We start from the raw sequence: 7,699 nt of genomic DNA on the forward strand, positions 1-7,699 counted from the left end.
GAGACAAGCCTCCAGATTTATGCCTGTTGCATCATTGCATGACCCGTAAAGACCTTAAGTCTTTTTCACAGACAAGGACTAGTGTTTTAAAGGGACTCTCCTCCAGGTTAATGATACATTTCTTTGTAGATTCATTTGCTAGAGAAATAAGTTTATTCAGTAAGTTGTTGATAAAACACATCTATAGAAAATACACTAAGCGCGCGAGTCGCGAATTAGAATTATAAAACATCGAATTAGATAGCATTAGATTCTAGTTCAAGATATTCCAATGACATTTTACATATCTTTTAAAAATTATAACACTCTGATGTTACATTTTGCGACAAGTCCCTTTTAAATGTGTGCGGTCGATCCAGTTTCGTTCAAATAGGTAGAGCATAAACTTACAATCATAAGATTGTAGGACTCGAATACTGGATAAGGCGTAAACTCGCTCGCCATGATTTAAATACCGGATAAGGCACCATGCTCACCGTGATTTGAATACAGGATAAGGCATATGCTCACCGTGATTTGAATACAGGATGGGGCGTATGTTCGCAGTCATTTAAATACCGGAAAAGGCATATGCTCACCGTTATTTGAATACAGGATGGGGCGTATGATCGCAGTCATTTTAATACCGGAAAAGGCATATGCTCTCACCGTTATTTGAATACAGGATGGGGCGTATGATCGCAGTCATTTTAATATCGGAAAAGGCATATGCTCTCACCGTTATTTGAATACAGGATGGGGCGTATGATCGCAGTCATTTTAATATCGGATAAGGCATATGCTTACCGTGATTTTTACAGGATGGGGCGTATACTCGCAGTCATTTTAATACAGGATAAGGGGAATGCTCGCCAAGATATGAATACTGGATGAGGCGTATGTTCGCCGCCATTTTACCTGAATGTCAGATGAGGCGTATGTTTGCCGTGGTTTGAATACCGGATGAGACGTTTGTTCGCCGTGATTCGAATATCAAATCTGTCGAAGCTTATGTACATTTTAAGATCCTCAACCAGGTTTCAAAAGAAAATGTCTTAAATATACAATATCATGAGCGAAAATGACATAGTTATTCAAAGTAAATAAACTTTCATAACTGAGTTATAAGTTCTGAGAAAATCCTTATTTTGTGTAATTTCGTTACTTTAAATCAGAGGTTGGAAGTGAAAAAATTTTGATTGATAGAAGAAAGTGTAGGGAAACCCGTAAGACCCAATGAGACATAAGCTAACTTGATAAAAAGGTAAAGTTTACAATTATACAATTTGTGTCAAAAGTAATCAATACAATATTTTCTGTGAAATCTGGGATATTTTACAAGTGTCTGACTGAACGCATGGATTTCTAATTATCTCGTTTGTCAGTGGCCATTTTGCCTCAAATACCATTCAACAAAGGCTGAAATGATGTCTTACTGAAACAATGACATTTTAATGGTCATCTCTCAATTTTGGGGTAAGTGACAGGGTCATTTCTTATAGCGGAAGTAAATGGAAAAACAGTAGCAGTGCCTGACCTTTACCAAACACCTAGTCTTTGTATATGTCTTAGAGAACGCACTGTTACCATCCTACTATATATTAAAGTATTGACTTATAAAATAGATTTTTTTTTTTGGTAAGTGTCAAGTTAGCACTTGATGTATTATTCCCCGCCACTCCAATGAATAGTGAAATGGCTGATGGTACTGGGTGGAACCATTAAACGTTCGTATTGTGACATTTACCTTAAGCTTCGAATTCTGCACATTGTTTAGATAAGGGGAATATTACAGCCAAGTCATAATATTTATATTCGCCCTATTCTTTTCTATTGAAATTTATGACGTTCACTTCGTATAAACAGCAAAAGCAATGCGCGAAAATTACGTCAACGCTGCTTAGTGATAACGGGCCGCTTTTTTGACGTCGACCGAGTATAGTCAGGGAGAACGTTTCATAGATGACGTCGCGGTTGTTCCGTCTGGTGGACAAAAGGCCCAGGAAGCAGATTTTAATGTTAAATGCAATAAAATATGTGCAATTTATGATATAATCGTGTTCACAAATGAAAAGGAAATATAATGTAAATATAAGATATGAAACGTTTTTTTCGGTGTTCATTTCTTAATTGATACCCTTCTAGGGGTTTAGGAGAGACAGAGCAAACATAAAATGGAAGGCTCAAACTTTTGACCTTGAGTTATGACCCTGACCTTTAGCAAAGTGCATCGTTTATCTTTAACAACTAATAAGCCCATAAAAAAAAAGGACCAACATTTCTATCACATTTTTCGAATGTTATTTAAACAAAGACCAATTCGTTAAAATCAGTATTCAGTTTTATATTTCTCAACAATATGCGTTCCTCAAAATCTTTCCTTGAACCTAAGGTGAACGTTTTTCATTACGACATTACGTCAAAGTCACCTATATTGGCGTATTAAAACGTAATGACCAATTAAATTATACATCATTTTATCATTGAAAAATACAAAAAAAAAAAAAAAAAAAAAAAAGGTCCATCTGTTAATCTTTTAACGGTGTAACGACTTAAACAGATACTGCTATATATAGACAACAACCGATATTTGAATAAAACTAGTTGCATATGCGGTAGTCACGCTTCGTTTAGCACCGACAAGTCACCACTTTCAGTCTGCTGGCGGCAAGTGATTCTGCCTTTGCGACCAGTGCAAACCAAAATCAGCCTGCACGTCCGCCAAGGCTGATCTTCGTCTGCATTGTTCGCTAATCAGTCATACATTTTCAGTGAACACCCCTTCAAATAATAAATTGTATTGCCCTAACTGAAAGACGGACCAGTCCATTTAAGAACTTTAGCAGAATGAATGTTAATTACCGTATCAACCATGTATGTTTCATAAATCTATGTATTATAATCTTCTTGTTGAATCAAATTTCACAAATGCAGTGATGGGGCGTTCTGTAAGTCATTGAGTTTATCATTACTGTTATTTGTAGCAGACTGATAAAAAAATCATACCACGTTCTTATATATATTTTGTGTTCGATTGTTATGCTTTTTTTGCATCTTTTTCTATCCACCTCTGTTATAAAATTACTGAATAATATTTAAAGAATTATAAACATTTTCAATTACCAATATTTAAAGTACCCATAAACGGAATGAAAATCTGCACATTTAGAGTACTGAATGCAATAATATTATATCGAGTTACCGTTTTGACGGCCATTTTGACATGTTGGATTTTTCAAAGATTTTCGTCCTTGAAAACTACATTTTATTGTTTATCTTTCTACTTCTAATAGCAAATATTATTTATTCATTAGCTATTTAGTCATAATCTCTTATGGCCCTCCCGCTTAGCTCAGTAGGTAGAGCATTGGTCTACGGATCGCGGGGTCGTGAGTTCGATCCTCCGGCGGGGCTATCCAGGAACACTGGTTAGGTTAACTGCCCGCCGTTACATGACTGAGATACTGTTGAAAAACGGCGTTAAACCCAAAAACAAACAAACAAAATAGTCTCTTATGTGTAAAAGTCTTGTTCAGTAGATATGTCAATTTTGCATTTTTAGCCGCCATATTTGTAGCAATCAATGATAACAGAGTTGCAAAATTCAGTTTCTATGAAGGTACACGTAGTAGAATTCTTTTATGCAAAATATTTTGTGCATATTGTAATTTGAGGATAGTTACATATTTGCCATTTGGCGTACTGATTTAAAAAATACATAGCAATTTAATTTTCTTTGTGATCAGTATTTTTTTTGCAGTACTATTTTTAGATTTGAGACTAATAAAATAAATAACAATAAAATTGGTGCAGTATATCATAATCGTGTGATATTGTTAAGAGTAATAAGTTTACTAGTATTCTACATAACACTGTTGCAAGCGATCTGTCTAGAAACAAAATAATGGACAGACTAGGCAAATCATATGGTAATGTCTGTAACTTAATGAAGTTATGTATTGCTGAAATAGATTGGTAAAAGTATTCAGTGAGAAGTTTCAAAAGTTGTTTTGACGTAAAACATGAAAATTTAAGTAAGGTTTATAATACCAGATATTATGCCACGAAAAAAGCTAATCCGTATTTTTTTAGATATTCATATATACACTTAAAAGAAAAATTACTCATCCCTTTCACCAGTTTTATTTGTACCCCACTCACCTAATTTACAATACATTTTTACATGTCGCTATTATATCTTGATATTCATTTTGTTCGAATATTCTTGCCAAATTTAATTTTAAATACGATTATTTCCGAAAGTTACAAGAAATATAACATAAAATAAGCGAACACACATTACCGAAATCTGCTTTATATTCAGTACCTAGAATGAAAGAAATTTGATTAAAATTCAGTACAAGTTAATATGAGTACGAGCGAGCAGCTTTTATATTTATTAATATTACATCATGTGCAATTTGCATGTAATGTTTAACCATTATAACTCTTTAGATCAAAATAAAATCAACAATTAGGTCAGAAGATTTATAGAAATGTTCAGCTCAGTATGAAAATGTCCATAATAGGTCTTATTTTGCTGACTTGACTTCCAACTGTCAGTCTGCCTCAACCCCACAATAACACATGTATTTACGAGTTTCGTCCTATACTCCACAAAAACATAATTATTTATACATATTGTTATTTATTACCCCCGTTTTTACAATATACTGAGTCTTTCCGCTGCTAAATTGCAGAAGGGCAGCAGGGGCAGGTGAAAATATTGTCGTAACTGGAACAAAGCAATTATGTCATATCATTTCTTCCATCCTTTCAAATGAGGATGACCCTCCACATATATTCCATAAGTTATAGTGATGCTTCGCAAATGTCAGTAAATGCAACGTCTCAAGAATGCTGCCTCTTCAAACCTTATCAATACAGTAGCGTATTATAATTTAGAACATGGTAAATTATATAGAAAACAAGCTTAAACGTACAAATAAAGGTTCATAGTGCCACACCGCCCACAGAACAACGTTAGAGTGTTTACACTACTGTATTCGGTAAACATTCTTAAACTATATATCCCTTACATGTTCCAAAGTTATAGAACAGTATTCATAAAAATTACACTCGAGAACTGATGTCAAACGCAAAACTGTTGGTGTAAATACTTCTGGTTATTTAGGATTATGGAATCCATTTAATATTATCATTAAAGAATTCCGCTTAAGTTTGGGCTAGTGGGTGTGAAGGGTATTTCACATGTTTGTACGTCTCATGAACGAACGCAGTCTGTCCTAGTCCTATTATTTTTCTTAGTTACTTGCTTTGCATTCAGAGGATCTTCTTAAAGCCTTTATTAACTGATTATTTAAGCATGTACTCCATACCGATGCAGAAAGCTGAGAAACAGTAGAACATTAAGGACCCGACGAATCGGACATATATTAGACCAGCTCAGTTCCATTGGGCTTTAAGAACTATCTATCATGGCATCTCCAGCCTCCTTCTTTAGACCGATCAAAGTGTAAAGTGTAGCCAGTTATAAGGCTGAACATCATACATGAACGATATCCACAAATGCCATATCCATTGCAATAAAAAAAATATTATTATAACAAAAACATCAGCAGGGACACTTGCTACGACAGCTGTTGAGTAATTACTCATAATGGCCGTGTTTTTGGTATACCTTGGAACAGATGTGGCTTTAAATTGCTAAAATATGAATAACGATAGTATCATTTCAGTAGAATATTTCCGCATTTGAATATAAAGGTAGTTTTGCTAAAACATTATAGATTTCGTAAAATTGTATTGGGAACACTTCCCTCTAAATAGTGAAAGTTTCCAACACTCAAGTAAATCTGTTTACTTTAATTAACCTTGAATAGGGAGATGCTGTACCCAATCTAGGATAAAAAGTGCAGGTACAATTTAGGACTCCTCAAAAAGCAACATTGCTCAACAGATAAGACCTTGCTGTCGTAAGATAATTTTGCTTTTACGAGTATCTCTATCAATAAATGTTTTTATTACTTTGAGGTTATTTGCCCTAGATTCAATCGCTATTGATCTGCCTTCATGAAAAACCTAACGTATAGTATGTTCTCTTCACATTAAATGCAAATGTTTTAATAGCATATTGAAGTATTCATAATTTTAACATGGCATTAGCAAAAAAGAGTGCTGCATTTTCAAGTACAAACCAAAGTGACTTCAAAAGCAAGTTCCGCATGCCTCCACAAATAAAAGTCAGTTGTTTTTAAACACCAATGTCGTACATGCTACAAACTATAAAGCTTTAAAGCTTTAAAGTAGCATTTACATATTGGATCGATTTAATACTTTTGGTATTATTAAATGTCTGAGATTTTAAACAGACAGTGTAAGTAGAATTTTGATACCCCAACTGAAGTATCAATTTCATGCCAAATGTAAAATACGTATATCTAAAAGCTAAAATAAATTGTGTTTTTTTTTCTTCTCCAGACCTTTTCGAGTGTACATTTCTATTTGTAATGTTGTTAAGACATGTTCCATGTCATTTCGTTAGGAAGTGTAGTCTCCGCAAAGGCGTGAAATAAAAAAATAATTAAGCGGCTAATTGATATATGAAAATTTAAAATCATCTTTGCTAAAGATATGAAATTTTAAAATCATATTGATGTCATTTTTATCAACATTGAAGTGATTTTCTCGGAAATCTATAGCTTATCAATAATATTGGCCATAGCGATTAAATTAATTGGTAATCACGACTACACCATAATCATTACTGGTAATTAGCAACCACGTGCACGATCTCTAACAGGTTGTTGTAAACCGTTAATCATTGAACAGAACCGTGTTTTGAACAATTGATACTAAGATCATGTAGTTGTTGCTTTATTTCAGTTTTCGAGACATTTTATTATGCACAAAATCCATATAAAATTGCACACTGAATCCTAAATGGCAATACCTGTGTTAAGTATAAACTAGCTGCCCCTGAGAGGAGTCAAGTGCCACCATTTGAGTAAATTGGGGAGGGAATCTTACATTGATGTTATACAGTTTCATGAAGATTCAACGAATGAGAAGAAGTCATTTTTTTTTGGTTTTTACTTTTAGCTCTAGGGACCTCTTATAGTGGCCATATGCCTCCATTTAAACAAAGACAAAAGTCTATTTATCATACTGATATGTACGTAAATAACATGCCGTTCCAAAGTTAAATACAAAAACATTACCTGACCTCGAAACTGAACCAAAGCATTAAAATTTATATTTTCTTTATGCTTTCACAAAATTTAATAATACATCATTTATGTCACATGATTTGACTGATTACTACGGAATTCAGTTTTGTTCATATCATATCATCGCCCATTCCCTAATTATCTAAGTGCAATGGTAGGATAGTAGGATCACAAGATGGTAGGATCGGATGTCCGGATGGCGATGATTGGATAATATTTTACCATCTTACTAGCGCTCTTCTACCGTCTGCCCGCCCGCTTAGCTCAGTAGGTAGAGCGTCGGTCTACGGATCGCGGGGTCGTGAGTTCGATCCTCTGGTGGGGCGTATGTTCTCCGTGACTATTTGATAAACGACATTGTGTCTGAAATCATTAGTCCTCCACCTCTGATTCATGTGGGGAAGTTGGCAGTTACTTGCGGAGAACAGGTTTGTACTGGTACAGGATCCAGGAACACTGGTTAGGTTAACTGCCCGCCGTTATATGACTGAAATACTGTTGAAAAACGGCGTTAAACCCAAAACAAACAA

Source organism: Mercenaria mercenaria, chromosome 8 (genome assembly GCF_021730395.1).
Source record: "Mercenaria mercenaria strain notata chromosome 8, MADL_Memer_1, whole genome shotgun sequence".
Taxonomy (NCBI): Eukaryota; Metazoa; Mollusca; class Bivalvia; order Venerida; family Veneridae; genus Mercenaria; species Mercenaria mercenaria.